At 41.9% G+C, this 20,421-nt stretch overlaps 1 protein-coding gene across 9 annotated transcripts in view; it reads right to left on the bottom strand.

The window, feature by feature from the left end:
- Positions 1-20,039, bottom strand: part of C2H1orf116 (chromosome 2 C1orf116 homolog) — a 42,552-nt gene extending 22,513 nt beyond the window's left edge. Inside the window, exons 1-2 of one of the 9 annotated variants that reach the window (XM_056560694.1) lie at positions 8,721-8,880; positions 312-387 (exon numbers count right to left, since the gene is read on the bottom strand). The gene's annotated coding sequence lies outside the window, so the exon portion shown is untranslated. The other 8 variants (XM_056560697.1, XM_056560701.1, XM_056560695.1 and 5 more) reach the window with 8 other exon arrangements.
- Between the last annotated feature and the right edge of the window lie 382 nt (positions 20,040-20,421).

Here is a 20,421-nt window from a genome sequence, read left to right as displayed (position 1 = left end):
ATACTGGTGAAACATGCCAAACCCAATAAATGTCCATTAAAGAGCTATATATTAATGCAGCCGATACTATATAGTTCTTTTGCACTAAAACATTGTACATAGCTATTCAATATAAACATGCATGTATAAAAAGGAGCGAAGTATTGTAAGGGATCGAACAGTTACTTTGTAATTTTGTTCCCCATGTACAATTTAATGCAGGCTCATTCACAAATTTTTATAGTTCTTCCATCCAATACAGACTCATTCATACTAACGGGATGAGATCAGATAAGACCAGGGAATATATTACTTTTTCACCATACACATACCTATACAGGACATAGGCTACAGAGACTCAACTGCTTACTTCACATATGTGCTCCATAGTGTAAAAAGAAAATAGCCCTGCAAAGTACAAGTAAAGAACCTTCGGAAAATGTATCAAGTTGAATATACACCTCTTTTATGCATCACAGTTCTATAAAATGTCTGTCTTGTACATAACTCCGACATTTGTCAAAAGGGAATGCAAGTGACTCAAAATACCAAATATTCACAACATTTGAATGTACAGAACGGCAGTCACATGGATTTCTGTCATTTAAGGCTCTGTAGGATGAGTGACAATCACCTTAAAAAACTTCCCCGCTTGTACAGTATGTAAAGGCATGATGTAATGAAAAAAGTAATAACTGTACGTAACTGTACACAACATGGGATATTTCTGAAGTACAGGTAATAAACCCATGGGACTAGCCAGATCTTGTTACTGTTGGTCTGGACATACTGAACCGTTGGTGGATAGTGTGACCTTCAACACCTAGGACTTGTCTCTGCAACTTTAAAAAGTAAGAAATTACAGTATAATAGCCTAAAGTCTGCAACCAAATCCAAATGGATTTTGTAGTGTATGGTCGCTGCAGATTTCAATCAATTGCATTAAATAAAATGTGAATATCTGAAACATTTTCTTATGTTGTGGATCTGAAAATCTGCTGCAGTTTTTTTTTCCAGTGTGAGCGAATATTTTTTCTTCTTTTTAATGTGAAATATAATTTTTTTTTTTTAAATCGACCCTAAGTGTGCTGTTTTATATTCATATTCTCCACCCTCATCCCCTGTGATATTAAAAGCATCTTAGTTGCCTAGGGGCTCTATTAGACTGCCTGATCTCATATTTCGGTGTTTGTGTACAGAGCCTTTACATAGTCCAAGCGTCAAACAGGGAGAGATGCATGAACAGTCGCTGTATTGTTTGAGCGGCCCTTTGGTGAAAAAATAAATAAAAGCCTAGATTTAACTAGCCCCACTCCCCCAATCTTCTTCTGAGATGAGCGCTTAGTGCAAGACCTGTCTGCTTAGCCAATCATGGTTGCAGTAGTGTCCCGTGATTGGCTTAGACAGCAGGTCCTGCACCAAGCACACAGTCAAAAGGGTAGCTGGTGGGAACCAGCGCTAGGCAAGTATAAAGGGTTTCCTTCTTTTTCCAGCTGCTAGCAGGGTATAAATTTTAGTAAAATGCTGAAACATTCCGTTGATAGGGTTTTGTCATTGTGTGTTCTACGGTTAGAGTCGCATGTAAAAGAACTGCTATGGATTGTCTGCAGCATAAGTTCTGCAGGTTCTCCATGTGATCGCCAGTAATCAGACCCGGAGCGAACACGCTTCAGGGACTGACTAACGGGGTGCAGCGTGGAAGATCACGGGGGTCCCCAGCGGCGGGACCCCCGGGATCAGGCATTTTATCCCCTATCCTTTGGATAGTGGATAAGATGTCTAAGCACCGGAGAACCCCTTTAAACCAGTTAGTGAGTAGTCAAAGCCTGGCTAATGTTTTTCAGCTCCTGCTGGAAAGAAAAGTAATCTGGCCTGGGTTTTGCCAGAGCCACATGTGTACGTCTCAGCTCTGCCTTTCCTGAGCAGACAAAGTAAAGGGGTCCTAGATTTGCTAAAGCTAAGTGTAAAAAAATAAATAAATGAATATAAAAAATAAAAAATAAAAGTCATAAATGTGATTTAACCCCTTCCTGAATAAAAGTCTGAATCACCCCCTTTTCCCCATTTAAAATTAAATATGTAAACAAAAAAAACAACATTTGGTATCGCCGCATGTGTAAATGTCCAAACTATAAAAATATGTTACCTAAACTGCACAGTCAATGTCGTACACGTAAAAAAAAATTCAAAGTCCAAAATTGCGTATTTTTGGCTACGTTGTATACCCCTAAAAATAGCTTTTTTTTATAAAAAAAAAAAAAATTACCAAAAAGCCTCATCAAAACAATCATGGCGCAAAATGTAAGCCCTCATACTGCCCCATATACGTAAAAAGAAATTTAAAATTTTTTTTAAAAAGTTATGGGGTCAGAAGATGACAATTTTAAAACATACTAATTTTGGTGCATGTACTTTTTTTTTTTTCTACTTTAACTTTCTGGCACCAGTTGATGAAAATAAATAAAAGTTTTCCACGGGAATACCCCTTTAAATGAGGCAAACGTATATCCATTATGGGGATATGCTGCAGGGGAGCCCTGGGGACATGCAGGGACTCTGTACGGGGCCACATCATCCCATACTGGGACATCACAAGTGGAAGGGATTAACCCTTTGCAGTAACACTCACGTCATATGTAGAAGTTGTGTACTTGACAATGAATCTTTACTCACAGAAACTTAGACCAATCTTATGCAAATATTCCAGCAATACAATAGGAAAAGATTGCTGGAAACTCTGAAAACCGAACTTTCAAAGGGTGTAATTACAGTATCTCACATGGGTACACCCCTCACAATTTTGTAAATTTATTACTACATATGTTGTCACAACACTGAAGAAACGCCACTCTGCTACAATGTAAAAGTAGTGAGTGCACAGCCTGTATATCAGCGTTTTAATGTTGTGTCTAGAGAGGAGCGAAGTTACAGCGATTTGATTAGTCCCAAACCTCTCTGCTCGGCAGTTGATGACTTTAGCCTGTATAATTTAATTCAGCTTTCAGGTGCTCATTGCTCAGGTGGGCTGAAAAAGGTGGACACAGTCCTAGGAGCACCTGAAAGCTGAACTCATTTATGCAGGCTAAAGTCATCAACTGCCGAGCAGATTGTGACGAATTGATGTAACTTCGCTCATCTCTAGTTGTGTCCCTTCAAAAAAAATAAAAACCCTGCAAAACAAAAGTGAGTACACCTCTAAGTGGAAATGTTCAAACTGGGCCCAATTAGCCATTTCCCCTGCCCGGTGTCATGTGATTTGTTAGTATTACAAGGTCTCAGGTGTCTTAAATTTGTTATTGCTCTCACACTCTCTAAATATTAGTCACTGAAAGTCCAACATGGCACCTCAAGGCAAAGCAAAAGTTGCTCTACATAAAGATGAGCTAGGCTACAAGAAGATTGCCAAGACCCTAAAACTGAGCTGCAGCCCAGTGGGTAAGACTATACAGCGGTTTCACAGGACAGGCCTCACCATGGTCTACCAAAGAAGTTGAGTGCACATGCTCAGTTTCATATCCAGATGATGTCTTATGATGGGAAATAGTTGTATGAGTGCTGCCTGCATTGCTAAAGAGGTTGAAGGGATTTGTGGGGTGGGGGTTGGGGGGCAGGTGGTCAGTCTGTCAGTTCTTAGACCATACGCTGCACACTGCATAAAATAGGTCTGCATGGCTGTTGTCCCAGAATGAAGACTTTTCTATAGATTAAGCACAAGAAAGCCTGCAATCAATTTGCTGAAGACAAGCAGACTTAAGACATGGATAATTGTAACCATGTCCTATGGTCAGATAAGAACAAGATAATCTTATTTGGGGACATTTATCATCGTTGCTTTGGTAAGCGAGTTCTGTAGGCATATTTTTTTGGCTTTAGTTTTGCTTATGGGTGACATATGTATCATACTATCACAGGGGGGTTGATAAATTTGGCTCACATAAGCAAAAACCAATAAATGACTTCAGAACACCAATTTGCAGCTTTGGAAAAAAAAAATATGATATGTGTTCATTACATTTTTTTTACCCCTTTTTTACCCCTAATTTTTTTTCTTTTTACTTCTCATTTCAGATCCATGTATCCTGTGGATTACTTTAGATTCAGAGGAGTACAGGGATCAGAGTTTTTGTGGTTTATTGTTCATAAAACGGTGAACGAGTGCTTTTGGTAGTTTTTTTTAATAAAATATTTTTTAAACTGTTTTTATTTTTTTACTTACTTGATAAGCTTAGTAGTGGAAGCTGTCTAATAGACTGAGTCAATCACTAAGCCGTGCTTAGCCACAAAAACAGCTAGAGCTAACCCCCAATTAATACCCCGGTACCCACCACCACAGATGTGACGGGAGGAGCCAGTACCAACAGGCCAGTAACAATGGTCCTCGCCCATCCTGGTAATGTCAGGCTGTTGCTGCTTGGTTGGTATTTGGCTGAGAATAAAAATAAAGGGAACTTTTTTTTTTTTTTTGCATAAATAAAAAAAAAAAAAAAAAAGCATAGGGGGAAAAAAAAAAAAAAAACATTTAAAATTATAGGCTAATACATTAGTCACCCACCCGCGCATCTCCCGTGCCGCACAACTACAACTCAGTGCATGCCCTTACAGTAAGGACATGCTGGGAGTTGTAGTCATGTGGCGCGGGAGATGTGCGGACGAGTGACAAGCTTGTCATCCGTCCCCATGTACAACTACAACTCTCAGCATGCCCTTACTGTAAGAGCATGCTGGGAGTTGTAGTCATGCAAGCCAGGGAAACGGGGGTAATGCGCTCCACTCCCTGGCCAGAGGTGTTCAGGAAATTACTGTAATTTTATATTTCCCACCAGGTCACGGGACCCGGCGGGAAATTTGACATTACAGTAAACTCCACTGCACCGTAGCAAAGGGAGCCCTGGCTGACAACACTGCAGCCGCCTGGGACTCGTGCAGCGGGGCCGAGAGATGTGCAGGACTCGGGCATGCCATCCCTCAGTGTACCGCAGTGCCGAGGGATGAAATTGATGGCTCCAGCACATCTCCCAGCCCATCTGCAGGAGTCCCGGGAAGTTGCAGAGAGTGTAGTCAGCCCGGGCTCCTTTTAACATATAAAGGAGCCGCTGAGTTTTTCTAGTCCATACTGTAAGAATTTTCCGCCGGGTCCCATGATTGGCTGCTCGGTCCCGGCCAATCAAGGGACCCAGCAGGAAATGTGAAATTACATTAGGAACTAGAAAAAAAACTCTGCGGCGCGGAGGTATGTTAAAAGGAGCCCAGGCTGACAACACTCTGCAGCCGCCCAGACTCCATCTAATTCTATCCCCCTACTCTAGCTTAATGAGGGGACAGGGACACTGATTTACATAACCCCCCCCCCCCCCTCCCCATCCCTTGTCTCCCACCCACTACAAGACTACAACTCCCAGCATGCCCTCACTGTAAGGCATGCTGGAAGTTGTAGTCTTGCAACAGGTAGCAGACAGATGGGAGATGTGCAGCATGGGCGGGTGGGATGTAAAGCAGTGCCCCCGTCATTAAGTTAGGGTAGCGGGGTTAGAACCGGATGGCGCCCGGGTGGCTGCAGAGTGATGCCAGCCCGGGCTCCTTTGTGCAGTTGTTATATCACATTTCCTGATGGAACCGTGATCATGGCTGCCTGTGGGAAATATAAAAATAAATTGCCCTCCAAAAGCAATTTTGTAAGCCAGGTCCGGGCTGGCTAACATTTAGGGTGTTTTGGAGGACTTGCGACTTTTGCACTTGATAAATCCCTGACCAAAAATTTTAAACATTTACTTTCGTAGGTTCTTTTGTAGCTCTTTGCTAATGCGACTTTTTGTATGACTTTTGTAAACAAAAAAAAAAGAGCTCTAAATCCCTTGATAAATGTCCCCAATTTGGTTCAGATGGTGTCAAGCATGTGTGTGGCTGCAACCAGGGGAGTACCAAGACATGCGTGAGTGCTACTGCCACTGGGGTGCTACAGTTCATTGAGGGAAACCATGTATGCCAACATATACTGTGATATACTGAAGCAGAGCATGATCCCCACCCTTCTGAAACTGGGCCGCAATGCATTATTCCAATATGATAATGACCCCAAACACCACTAAGACAACTACTGCTTTGCTAAAGAAGCTGAGGGTAAATGAGATTTGACTGGCCAGACATGTCTCCAGACCCAAACCCTATTGAACATCAGTGGGGCATCCTCAAATGGAAGGTCGGGGAGCACGAGGTTTTTTTTTTTTTGTATATATTTTTTTTTTTTTTAAATCAACTGGTGCCAGAAAGTTAAACAGATTTGTAAATTACTTCTATTAGAAAATCTTAATCCTTCCAGTACTTATTAGCTGCTGAATACTACAGAGGAAATTATTTTCTTTTGGAACACAGAGCTCTCTGCTGACATCACAAGCACAGTGCTCTCTGCTGACATCTCTGTCCATTTTAGGAACTGCCCAGAGCAGCATATGTTTGTTATGGGGATTTTCTCCTACTCTGGATAGTTCTTAAAATGGACAGAGATGCCAGCAGAGAGCTCTGTGTTCCAAAAGAAAATAATTTCCCCTGTAGTATTCAGCAGCTAATAAGTACTGGAAGGATTAAGATTTTTTAACAGAAGTAATTTACACATCTGTTTAACTTTCTGGCACCAGTTGATTAAAAATAAATAACGTTTTCCAACAGAGTACCCCTTTGAGGCAGTGCTGGAAAAAGTGGCCACACTAAATACACTGCTCAAAAAAATAAAGGGAACACTAAGATAACACATCCTAGATCTGAATGAATGAACTAATCATATAAAAATGCTTTCCTCTTTACATAGTTGAATGTGCTGACAACAAAATCACACAATAATTATCAATTGAAATCAAATTTATCAACCCATGGAGGTCTGGATATGGAGTCACTCAAAATCAAAAGTGGTAAACCACACTACAGGCTGATCCATCTTTGATGTAATGTCCTTAAAACAAGTCAAAATGAGTCTCAGTGGTGTGTGTGGCCTCCACGTGCCTGTATGACCTCCCTACAACGCATGGGCATGCTCCTGATGGTCTCCTGAGGGATGTCCTCCCAGACCTGGACAGTCTGGTGAAACATGGCATTAGTGGATGGAGCAAGACATGATGTCCCAGATGTGTTCAATCGGATTCAGGTCTGGGGAACGGTCAGGCCAGTCCATAGCATCAATGCCTTCCTCTTGCAGGAACTGCTGACACACTCCAGCCACATGAGGTCTAGCATGGTCTTGTATTAGGAGGAACCCAGGGCCAACCGCACCAGCATATGGTCTCACAAGGGGTCTGAGGATCTCATCTCTGTACCTAATGGCAGTCAGGCTACCTCTGGCAAGCACATGGAGGGCTGTGCGGCCCCCCAAAGAAATCCCACCCCACACCATTACTGACCAAGCTGGAGGATGTTGCAGGCAGCAGAACGTTTCCATGGCATCTCCAGACTCTGTCACATGTGCTCAGTGTGAACCTGCTTTCATATGTGAAGAGCACAGAGCCCAAGTGGCAAATTTGCCAATCTTGGTGTTCTCTGGCAAATGGCAAACATCCTGCACGGTGTTGGGCTGTAAGCACAATCCCTACCTGTGGATGTCGGGTCCTCATACCACCCTCATGGAGTCTGTTTCTGACCGTTTGAGTGGACACATGCACCTTTTGTGGCCTGCTGGAGGTCATTTTGCAGGGCTCTGGCAGTGCTCCTCCTGCTCCTCCTTGCACAAAGGCCTGATGTACTGGCCTGTCTCCTGGCAGCGCCTCCATGCTCTGGCCACTATGCTGACAGACACAGCAAACCTTCTTGCCACAGGTCGCATTGATGTGCCATCCTGGATGAGCTGCACTACCTGAGCTACTTGTGGGTTGTAGACTCCGTCTCATGCTACCACTAGAGTGAAAGCACCGCCAGCATTCAAAAGTGACCGAAACATCAGCCAGGAAGCATAGGAACTGAGAAGTGGTCTGTGGTCACCACCTGCAGAACCACTTTATTGGGAGTGTCTTGCTAATTGCCTATAATTTCCACCTGTTGTCTGTTCCATTTGCACAACATCATGTGAAATTGATTGTCAATCAGTGTTGAGTGGACAGTGTGATTTCACAGAAGTGTGATTGACTTGGAGTTACATTGTGTTGTTTAAGTGTTCCCTTTATTTTTTTGAGCAGTGTATTAACACTTAGGGCCCAGTTGGGACATTTCCACTTAGGGGTGTACTCACTTTTGATGCCAAGGTTTAAACATTAAAAGGGGTACTCCGCTGCTCAGTGTTTGGAACAAACTGTTGCGAATGCTGGAGCCAGCGCCAGGAACTCGTGACATACCCCCAGCCCCTCATGACATTACACTCCGCACCCTCAATGCAAGTCTATGGGAGGGGGTGTGACGGCTTTCATGCCCCTCCCATAGACTTGCATTGAGGGGGCATGACATCATGAGGGGGTGGGGTTAGGACATCATAAGCTCCTGGTTGCTGGCTCCAGAATTCGGAACAGTTTGTTCCAAACGCTGAGCAGAGGAGTTCCCCGTTAACGGATGTGTGTTGAGTTATTTTGAGGGAACACAAACATTAAACAAACACTGTTATACAGGCGGTACACACACTCTACATTGTGGCAGAGTGGCATTTTGTCAGTGTTGCCACATGAAAAGATATACCAGGGTGTACTCACTTATTTGACAATGTATTTACAGATTTTGCGTTTCAAACTTTGATCATATATGAATGGTGGATGGAGATTCGCTTTAAATACCTCTGTGTATAAGAAAAAAACAAGTGGATGCAAGTTTCCTGATCATGGTATGTGCAGGCATAGTGGCACAATATTGTGTGGAGGCCATTTACAACCTCAAACACAGGAAGAAATGTATTCTTTGCTTTGTTATTTTTGCTACACTATGGGGGAGATTTATCAAAACCTGTGCAGAGGAAAACTTGCCCAGTTGCCCATAGCAACCAATCAGCTCGCTTCTTTCATTTTAATGAAGGCCTGTGAAAAATGAAAGTAGTAATCTGATTGGTTGCTATGGGCAACTTGGCAAGTTTTCCTCTGCACAGGTTTTGATAAATCTCCCCTATGTTGCTAAAACTACTGACTGGTTTTCCCAGGTGTAATTTACCATTAGTTGGAGGCCTCGTCTATTTCATGGCCCATGCGCTCATACCAACCATATACCACACCGTCCCTTGATTAAGGCTTTAAAAATAAATCCTCCCATGTGGCATCAGTATGGAGCTTTTTTGAAGTCCTATTTAAAGGGGTACTTCGTAGGGGGAGGGGAATTTAAATGGTGTTACAAAATCATACAGGCTTGTAAATTACTTTTATTTAAACAATCTCAATCCTTCCAGTACTTAGCTGCTGTATGAAGTAGTGTAGTTTCCAGTCTGACCCTAGTGCTCTCTGCTGCCACTTTTGTCCATGTCAGGAACTTTCCAGAGCAGGAGTAGTTTGCTTCTGCTCTGGACAGATCCTGACACTGCCAGAGGTGGCAGCAGAGGACACTGTTGTCAGACTGGAAATAACTATACTACTTCCTCTCGAGCAAACAGCAGCCAATAAGTACTGGAAGGCTAAGACTCTTAAAATAGAAGTAGTTTAGATATCTGTAAAAACTTTCTGGAATCAGTTGATCTGAAAACGTATTTATTAATAAATTCAGCACATAAAAGTGAAAGTCAGCACGAGTCACGTATCTCTCTAAAAAGTCACAAATTGTTGAGCAGTTTGACAATTCAAAGCAAAATACACAGTATATATCAATGATAGTACCCAAATGCTGCTCTTACAGTGCCCAAATCATACAGTACTCCATCTTACTGATACATTATCAGACAGCAATAGTCTTCCACAAACCATTTATTGCATATCATTCTAACTATTTCCATACTGGAGAGGGCACAAAGTAGATGTGGATATTGAAGAACTAAATGGTTAAAAAAAATTAAAAAAAAAACAAACACTCATTGATGTGAGTAAATGACCTGCTACTGGCATACAATGTATGAAAGGCTGATCCACAAAATCCTGTTGCATTGGAGCAGCACATGACAGGCCTTGTAGTGGCAGAGGGGCTTCTTTTGTCATCTTTAAAAAGCAATTTGCAGGATTTTTATGTTCTGTCAGTTTAGCTAAAACCTTTTACAGGGCATTAGTCATTGCTTGACACAGGCATGACACATTCAAGTCTGTAGTATCTGGAAATAAATAAAAAAAATATATATATATTTTCCCCCTCAAACAATATTTTAAACATACCGTCCCCAACTGTGATCTGTTTGGTTCACTTGGGGCCCCATAGCGTACATCTATTCCTTAGACAGGAAAATGCATTCATATTTGTCGAAAGACCCATGCGAGTCTGCGACCATTTGGCAAATCCATCTCTTGATCCCAATGGTCTTAGTAGGTTAACAACTAGAGATGAGCGAACTTACAGTAAATTCGATTAGTCACGAACTTATCAGCTCGGCAGTAGCTGACTTATCCTGCATAAATTAGTTCAGCTTTCAGGTGCTCCGGTGGGCTGGAAAAGGTAGATACAGTCCTAGCAAAGAGTCTTTTAGGACTGTATCCACCTTTTCCAGCCCACGGGAGCACCTGAAAGTGAAACTAATATATGCAGGAAAAGTCATCAACTGCCGAGCCGAGAAGTTCGTGACGAATCGAATTTACTGTAAGTTCGCTCATCTCTAGTAACAACTCTCTGGGATTTTTAAAGGGGTACTCCGGCGCTTAGACATCTTATCCCCTATAGGGGATAAGATGCCTGCTCGCGGGGGTCCCTCCGCTGGGGACCCCCCTGATCTTCCACACCGCACCCTGTTAGAATCAGTCCCCGGAGCGTGTTTGCTTCGGGTCTGATTACTGGCGATCACGGGGACGGAGCATAGTGACGTAACGGCTCCGCCCCCGTGTGATGTCACGCTCCGCCCCCTCAATGCAAGCCTATGGGAGGGGCGTTACAGCTGTCACGCCCCTCCAATAGACTTGCATTGAGGGGGCGAAGTGTGACGTCACACGGGGCGGAGCCGTGGCGTCTCTATGCTCCGTCCTCTTGGTCGAGATGGACTCGAGATGAGGACCTCCAGCGGTTCAGGAAGCCGCTAAAGGTGGGTGCTGCATGGTAGATCCCAGGGGGTCCCCAGCGATCTGACATCATATCCCCTATCCTTTGTATAGGGGATAAGATGTCTAGGGGAGGAGTTCCCCCTTAAAAAGATATCCTGATACTCATGACCGCGTATGGTATTGCCTACTCATGCATGTTCATGCCTCTGTGTTGCGTTCTTTTTATTGGTCATTTTATCAGACTTTCCCTACCAGCTCCTATTTTTATGTTTTGTTCTGCATCCCTCCCTATCTTGTTACTGCTTTAGTGCAATAAAGCTCTAACTTCAGAGCTGCCGGACCATCACTGGATGTACGAACCAGCAACATTTAGAAGATTGTTTTACAGCAAGGCCTATATACACACACAATGGTCTAGAGCAGTGGTCTCCAACATGTGGACCTCCAGATGTCGTTTTGCAACAACTCCCAGCATGCCCGGACAGCCAACGGCTGTCCGGGTATGCTGGGAGTTATAGTTTTGAAACATCTGGGAGGTCCGCTGGTTGAAGACCACTGGTCTAGAGCATTCCCTATTCATATGAATAGAAGAGGTTTTTAGGCATGCTTTATGACAAGTTCAGAGGTCACTCCCCAGGAGCGGGAAGCAAAGCTTCCTAATGGCCGGGCTGAAGTTAGTACAGGCTATAACACTTGTATTAATATTTATGAAAGAATTTTTAGACCTTCCCATTACCAGCTGTACCCACAAACATTTCTACTGTACTGAATTGTTTCACACCTTATGAAGCATATTTACTATTAAAAACCCACCAGAGTTCTGATGTAATTTATGCCCAAAAAAAAATGGTGTACATACTTTTGGAGCAAGAGTCGGGCAGAGTTTAAAGGGGTACTCCGGCGCTTAGACATCGTATCCCCTATCCTTTGGATAGGGGATAAGATGCCTGATCACAGGGGTCCCGGTGCTGGGGACCCCCGTGATCTTGCACGCCGCCCCCCATTAAAATCAGTCCCCGGAGCGCGTTCGCTCCAGGTCTGATTACTGTAGATCACGGGGCCGGAGCATTGTGATGTCACGGCTCCGCCCCGTGTGATGTCATGCTCCGCCCCCTCAAAGCAAGCCTATGTCTAGTCTAAGTTTACACTTTCAAACTATTACACAGGGTTCATACTAAGAAATCTCTGGCTGAAAAATTCCAGTTGGAGCTTACCAAGTTAGTTGGTTCTAGGACCGCACTGACATTGCCGCCCCCCATAGATGACAATGTATTCCACATGCACCAAAAGAAAAACACACAAGTCAGAAGTGAATCCAGCAGGAAGGAGAAGCATAAGGTAATCCCTTATATTTCCTGTTCCTTTTAAATCCACTTTTGGCTGAAAAACTGCATCATAAAACCACCCTAATAGTTGGTCTAAACTTAGACTAGACAGTCTACAGATATGCCAGGTTTATTAGTCTGATGCACTTTGATAAATCTAGTACAATTAAAGACTGTGTGTCAAAGTCTGCCTGGTCTAAGATCGTTTTAGTAAGTCTGGGCCACATGCGAAACCACCCTGGGATCTGTAAAAGCTTGCTTTAGGGTGGAGCAATTTAGTTTCACAAGGCAAGTATGAGGAACCAAAGAGGGTGCCAGCTTTACATTCCTAACATCAGCAGAAGCACATCTTCCACTGACAGGGTTCTCTATATATAGCCCTTACATTTGGAAAGTGTCAAGTTCTTTCTGATCAATCTACATGGTGCAGATTTAGAAGTACAGGAATACAATGGAAAATATAGCCGGATACCACAATGTGTGCTTAACTTGGATGAAGTAGAATGATATAATAAAGCTTGTACAAACACTCAGCTAAAAGGAGAAAACACTTTTTTTTTTTTTAAATAAGCTCAAACTGTCTGAATAACTACTGTAGAGTAGTGTTGAGCGGCATAGGCCACATTCGAATTCGCGAATACTCGCAAATATATGGACGAATATTCGTCATATATTCACGAATATTCGCATATTTGTAATATTCTCGTTTTATTTTCGCATATGCGAAAATTCACGCATGCGAAAATTTACATATGCGGAAATTAGCATATACAAAAATTAGCATATGCAAATATTCGCATATGCGAAAATTTGCACGCCAGTCTCAAACCGTAGTATTAGAGCCTTTACACCACACAAGCTGGAAGCAGAGAGGGGTGATCACTGATGTGTACTGTGAAAAAAAAAATTAAAAAAAATGAATATTCGTAATTAAGAATATATAGGGCTATATTCGCGAATATTCACGAATTCACGAATATGCAATATTCGCTAATAAAATTCACCTTGCGAATATTCGCGAGCAACACTACCGTAGAGTAGGTCCACATGTGCATATTTTTGTTGCAGGTTTTGCTGCCTATTGACTTTAATGGGTAGCAAAACCTGCTACAACAAATCTACTTTAAAAAAAAAAAAAAAAAAGGCACATATGAACAGACTATGGCAAGGTTTTCACTTGGCTGTTTTTTGGATTTATGCCCCTGCAGTTTAAGCCAAAGACAGAAGTGGATTCAAATGGAATGGAAAATATAAAGGAAGAACTTATACTTCTCTTTCCTGATCCACTTCTGGTTTTGGCTCAAAAAATTGCTGCGGCAGTACCACTACTACAAAAAACAGCCAAGTGGAAACCCAGACTAAGGCAGGGTTCAGATGACCAAAAATGTGTGGAATGTCCGCCTGGAAAACATGGGCAGACATTCCTCACATTTGAATATTCCGGTGGACACTAGGACCACTGGGAAATGCGCCATCTAATAGACTGCAACGCATTTCCGAACAGAATCCATTGAAACTATAGACAAGTCTATTCCTTCTGCCACGGAAATCCCGATTCCGGCATCCTCCGAAACATCCGCCATGGAGATTTGGCCAGTGCACAATGCAGTAACATCCCTCTGAAATCAATGGGACATTCCGCCGTGTAAACATTGCCTAACAGAGGTTGTATTCCTGAACATGTTCCAGTGCATTCTGAGAAAATAGATGTAGATATGATATTGTCCCCTTTTCTAACTACATATAAAAGTTTTTTTTTGTTTAGTTTTTTTTGTGTTGGAGAAATATATCCCTGTTCAACATTTATTTTTTTTTTTTACTGTTTTCAGACAACAGGAGTAATTGTGTGCGAGTCAACAGGAACACAAAAATACTGAGGATTAAGTTGATAGCACAAGTTTTCACAAATTCTCAGCTTTATCAGGTAAAGGGGTCATGCAGCCTACTACACATCCCAGCTGCAAGTTCAGAGCTCAGTGGGCATACCCTGTGAAGCATGCCCATTCTCCACCCATTCTCACATATGGTTGTGCAGTAGAAACCTAAACAGTTAATTTTACAGTAATGATGGAGAAAAACGAAGAAGTTGCCCAAAAACAAACAATGTTGCTATATTTGGTTTACTAAGGGCCTCTTAAAATAATAAATAAATAAGGGGAACGTGGTTGGTTCATCTGGGCACCTTCTACTTTTTTCTTCACTGCATTCCTTCCAATAATCCGTAACCTAGCAATAGTTGCATATGCCATTTGAGACATTTAGCCCTCAAGTCACTCTTCGCTCTGCTGCTCCTTTAAGTGCTTCATGACCTTTGTAGCCACTATACACTGGCTGTAAATATGCTCCGTGCTAAGCTCAGTGACAAACTGAACATGAAGATGGGTGCCACATGTGACGTGGCAGGATACAAGCATATGGTAGATAGAAGGCAGTTTGCACTTTTCCACAGTCAGTGAACCTTCAGCACATCTACCTTGTGACCGCTTTGATAAGCGTTGTATTCTTGTCAGCAGGTAAGGTCCATTATCGAAGACAAGCTGTGAAAAAAGCCAGAGCGCATGTATGCCTGGCAAAATGTCAGCAGTCTAACAGAAAAAAAAAGGAGTATATCGTAAATCATTGCAGCCCAAGGCTGTGTTCACATGATGCACTTGCATTGCAGTAATGTCACAGTCAGAGGTGTAGCTTGAAGCTTCTGGGCCCCGATGCAAAATCTGCAACAGGGCTCCATATGCCAATTATAATACTGGTCTCATATGGGGCAGATGTGCTTTGAGCTCCCTTAGGCACCAGGGCCCCGATGCAACATCTACTTCTATAGCTATGCCCCTGGTCACAGTACTGAGCAATCATAGTACAAATGCTGCAACACAACTGCAGTGTGTGAACACAGCCTTAGGCCTCATTTATACATGAGTATTTTGCACAAGAAATGGCTGCTAGGAGTGGGAGCAAAACAAAAAAAGTGCAAATCTTTCTATTGTAGTTAACTCTGTGTGGTGTCACGGTGCAGGGCCTGGTCCTGTCCCTTTGTCTGGAGTCCCTCCATGCTAATAATAATAATAATTTATTTATATAGCACCTAAAGATTCCGCAGCGCTTTGGGCTCTCCTGAAGGGCTAACCCCTAGTCGCCTCTTAATATGGTAATATTTAATTAACCTAGGATACCTCTGTATAGGACCTTCGAGGTCATGTGCCTTTAATTTATGTTATGCTATGGTTTAAGGACCTTTGGGTCATGTGTTACACCCAGAGTTCACTGGGTTCATAACTGACAGGTTCTGCTGACTAATGAGTTTTGTCCCACCCCCTTAATATATAGGGGGCTGCTGCCACTAAATTCATGCTCTTGTTCCTGGCACTTAAAGCACATCTCAGCACAAATCATCAATTCAAGCTAGGCCCATAGCCTAAGAATCCGCAGCCACTAAACGTGAGTTACTCAAGCTCAAATTACTGAATCCTGTGTGACCACTAGAAGCTCAAATCTCCTAAAAATAGTAGCACAGTGGCTAGCAATCAAAGCTCATTGATCCGGAGTCCAAGCAAACCTGTGAGGAACCTGTATCCCGGTTCACTCGTAAAAGACTGTTGTGTGACATGCCGTTGCATAAAATATACAGTAAAGTTACTTCAAGTTTACTTCATAAAATCTGCTGTGGACATTCCGTTATTTCTCCCCATCGCTTGTGGGACGGTTGGCGGTAGGACTATTACATTGAGGAAACCTCACCCTGGCATCACGACATTTAAGGGTTAATACCAGTACCCTACACTATCACTCCGCAACACCCCATTGCATCCTTCCACCCCGGCACCACATCTGTTTTATGTTCCACAAATAATGTTACAAAACATTGCACATTACAGAATTAGGCAGCGAGAATGAATTAGCGGAATGGAATTTATACGCCATCATACTTTTAGAGGCACCTATAGAAAACGTATGAACCAGACGAGTGAAAAATGACTAATGTAAAATGATATACTATGGGGACTTGTAGCAAAGAGGCTCCCTATATAACCACACAGTACAGAGTCTAGTTGACGTACTGTATTCAGGCAAGGACTTTACTCACTGCTTTAAAATAAAAGCAGCCGATCGAGTTTCAGGAAAACGTGTTTGGGATTATGAAGTCATCTGTCCATGGGTAAGTGGAATGGAAGCTAAGGATCCACTAGCACAACTTATTTGTCTTTTTGCCAGAGGGTTACACAAGATCTGCCCACAGGTGTCTAAATCATTCTTTAAAGGGGTATTCCAGGAAAACACATTTTTATATACATCAACTGGCTCCAGAAAGTTAAACAGATTTGTAAATTACTTCTATTAAAAAATCTTAAATCCTTTCAATAATTATCAGCTGCTGAAGTTGAGTTGTTGTTTTCTTTCTGTCAACAGTGCTCTCTGCTGACCTCTCTGCTTGTCTTGGGAACTGCACAGAGTAGAAGAGGTTTGCTATGGGGATTCGCTTCTAAACTGGGCGGTTCCCGAGACAGGTGTCATCAAAGAGCACATAGGGTGCATGCACACCACGTTTTTTGCTTTACAGTTCCCGTATACGGTTTCAAGTTAAAAAATGTACGGAACTGTATAGAAAACTGTATGCATTGACATTGTAAACCGTATGTCAAACGCATCATCCGGTTTAGTCCATTTTGCATATCATACAGTTTTGTCCAGTTTTTTACCCATACCCAAAACTGTAGTCTACCACGTTTTTTTGGTCCGGGTGAAAGACTGTATTAAACGGTATACGTGTTTTGTTTTTTTTTAACATGGGAGTCAATGGGAACCGTACGTGCGTACGGTTCCATCCGGTTTTTGACTTTGAAATTACAAGAAAAAAAACTGCAAACAAGTGAAACTTTATTCAAAATAAAGTGAAAAGTTTAAAACGTATACTTTTTTTCTTTAAAAACGGATGCAACCGGACATCATTTTTCAAACCGTATACGGTTTTCAACCTTATATTGGTTAAAATTTGTACACGTTTTCATACAGTTTAGTCAGGTTTTGAGGAATCCGTTTTCATCAAAAACCTGATACAGGAACTGTATTGCAAAAACGGGGTGTGCATGCACCCCAAGACAAAAAAAAAAAACTCAACTTCAGAAGTTCATAAGTACTGAAAGGATTAAGATTTTTTAATAGAAGTAATTTACAAATCTGTAATATATATATATATATATATATATATATATATATATATATATAATTTTTATTTTTTTTCCTGGATAACCCCTTTAAGAGGACAATCTATATCAGTGGTCTTCAACCTGCGGTCCTCCAGATGTTGCAAAACTACGACTCCCAGAATGCCCGGACAGCCGTTGGCTGTCCGGGCATGCTGGGAGTTGTAGTTTTGCAACATCTGGAGGTCCACAGGTTGGAGACCACTGATTTATATCCTAATGGAAAGAGTGTAATCCTGCCAACTACAATGAGAACTAAAAGTTAGAATGTACTGCTCACTTCCACAACAAACCCTATTGTGCTCTAGGTGTGACCCCTGAGGTGTGGGGAGTCAACTCTGCAATGAAATATACAAATGGATATTACGTTTGCCAACTCCAGAGTAGAAAAGCCTCTTATAATTGCTGGTAATATTCACGAACATAAGGAAACTTCTAGATCTGTAGACAATTTACTCTTAATAAAGATATTTAAAAGTATTTAGTTTGAGACTTTAAGTAAGTCGAAAAAAATTAACACAGCAATGAGCCTTTCCCCAGGGTGAGACGGCTGCCTACAAAGAACAATAGACTGCATTCAACTGCTAAGAAACACGTAAAATGAGAAAATCTGGTTTTATCACCGCTTTATAACATCCTCAAAACAGACAGGCAAGTACAGGAGTACAATGTCCAAGATCTTACCTGAAGCGCTGCTCCGGGACATACATGGTTAAAAAAAAAAAAAATCTGCTTTAAAGACACAATGAACTTTTTTCCCTTCCTTCAAGCATATGAAGAAAATGCTGAGAAGTTACATTTTCACTTAAAAAAAAAATTAAAACGAAAACAGACATATACAAAAAAGCCATATTGGACAGACACTTCCCAGGTGTCCCAGCATAGTCTATGGGTATGAGATATAAATGAAGGGTTAATTATTAACTTACCACAACCACCAGCAGGATATACAAAGAAGTCTAAAGTAGAAAGAGCTTCAGAGGACGTACAAGAGAATAAATCCTTTCCTACAACTCTGAGTGTCCTTTCTGAGATCTTCCCCAATGAACAACACAGGTTAAGACTCACCTGTCTGTCCCTCCCTCCATAACCTGCTCTCTCTCCTTGTGCCTGACCATGAAGGGGCGGACGTAGAGGCTCCAACCAGCCAATCACGTGTCTCCAACCTGGACCTGCTGCATGTGCAGGTACATCAGGAATGCTGCAAGGAGTTAACCCATGACAGCCCAGAACGTGGCTAATGACACGGTTGTTAAATATCCAAGTGCTCAAGTACAGAACGTCTATACAGAGGACTTCCTCAAAAGTCTAATAAAGACGTCTTCCACCACACCCACAAGTACAGTATGTACATCAAAGAGAGGATGTTACATGAAAGCTAATATGAACTATACCCTCTACCTAAAAGGCACAATTCCTAGGCCGCCTATTATCTTATTATGGCTCCCTGCACAGTGAAGGAGATAAGTTCAACTAGAAATAAAGTTGTGTTAGGCTAAGTTAGGACATATAAAGGAAGGACTTACACTTCTCCTCCCTTATGGATCCACTTCTGACTTTGGCTCAAAAACTGCAGTGGCAGTATTCCAAAAACTGACAGAAAACAACCCAAGTGGAAACTTAGCCTAAGGGTGCATTCACACCACGTTTTTGCAATACAGTTCCCGTATCAGGTTTTTGATGAAGAACTGATTTCTCAAAACCGGACTAAACTGTATCAAAACGTGTGTACAAATTTCAACCCTTATACAGTTAAAAACCATATACGGTTTGAAAAAGGATGTCCGGTTGCATCCATTTTTTAAGAAAAAAACGTATACGTTTTTAACTTTTCACTCCATTTTGAATAAAGTTTCACTTGTTTGATTGAAATTCCAAGAAAAAAACTGTGCAAGGTCAAAAAACGTATGGTGAAAACTGATGGAACCGTATGCACATACAGTTCTGTACAGTTCCCATTGACTCCCATGTTTAAAAAAAAACGTATACGGTTTAACACTGTTTTTCACCCGGACTAAAAACTGTGGTAAGCTACGGTTTTGGGTACGGGAAAAAAAACGGACAAAACCGTACAGGATGCAAAACGGACACAACCTGATGCATCTTTTGGCATACGGTTTTCAATGGAGAGTCAATGCATACGGTTTTCAATAAGGTTCCGTACGGTTTTCACATTGAAAACGTATACCGGAACTGTATTGCAAAAACGTGGTGTGAATGCACCCTTAGAAAGTTTGTTCTTGGGCGGAATAAAAAGCTTCTGAGAAAGGGTATGTCCATGTTTTACCACAGAAAAGATATCATCCTCCTGCCCACTAATACGTTTCACTGTGTGAAAATTGGCGGGTAAAATCTTTAGCATTTGTATTATATGTGAATTTACTAGTAGGGTATGGCCATACATAGCTAAAAAGTCAAACAGAAGTCCAAAATGTTTACACAAGTTCCAAATATTTACATTATGTGGTGCAGTTTCTCATGGCAACCAATCAGATTGTTTCTTTTGTTTTTAAAGAGACCTGTGAAAAATGAAAGAAGCAATCTGATTGGTTGCCATGGGCAACTGCACCACCCTTCCTTTGCACAGTGTGTGATGAATCTCCCCCTTAGTGACTTTTCACTTTTGCACCATTCACAGCACATTCTGAAACAGTATCTGGGGCTTAGGGATATTCCAGCATTTGCATAAATATTCATATGTTGCTGAAGCCCATAAAAAAAAAAAATAACCTTTAGGATAAGTTCACGCTGAGGAAGCTACGGACAGAAAAATTCCAACCGGTGCACACTGAATCAGTCACCTAGGACCCACTGACATTGCCATGCTCATAAATGGGGTGATAAAGCGTAGGATTGAGA

The sequence above is a fragment of the Hyla sarda genome, chromosome 2 (assembly GCF_029499605.1).
Source record: "Hyla sarda isolate aHylSar1 chromosome 2, aHylSar1.hap1, whole genome shotgun sequence".
Lineage (NCBI taxonomy): Eukaryota > Metazoa > Chordata > Amphibia > Anura > Hylidae > Hyla > Hyla sarda.
This window is presented reverse-complemented; position numbering and strand designations above follow the sequence as displayed.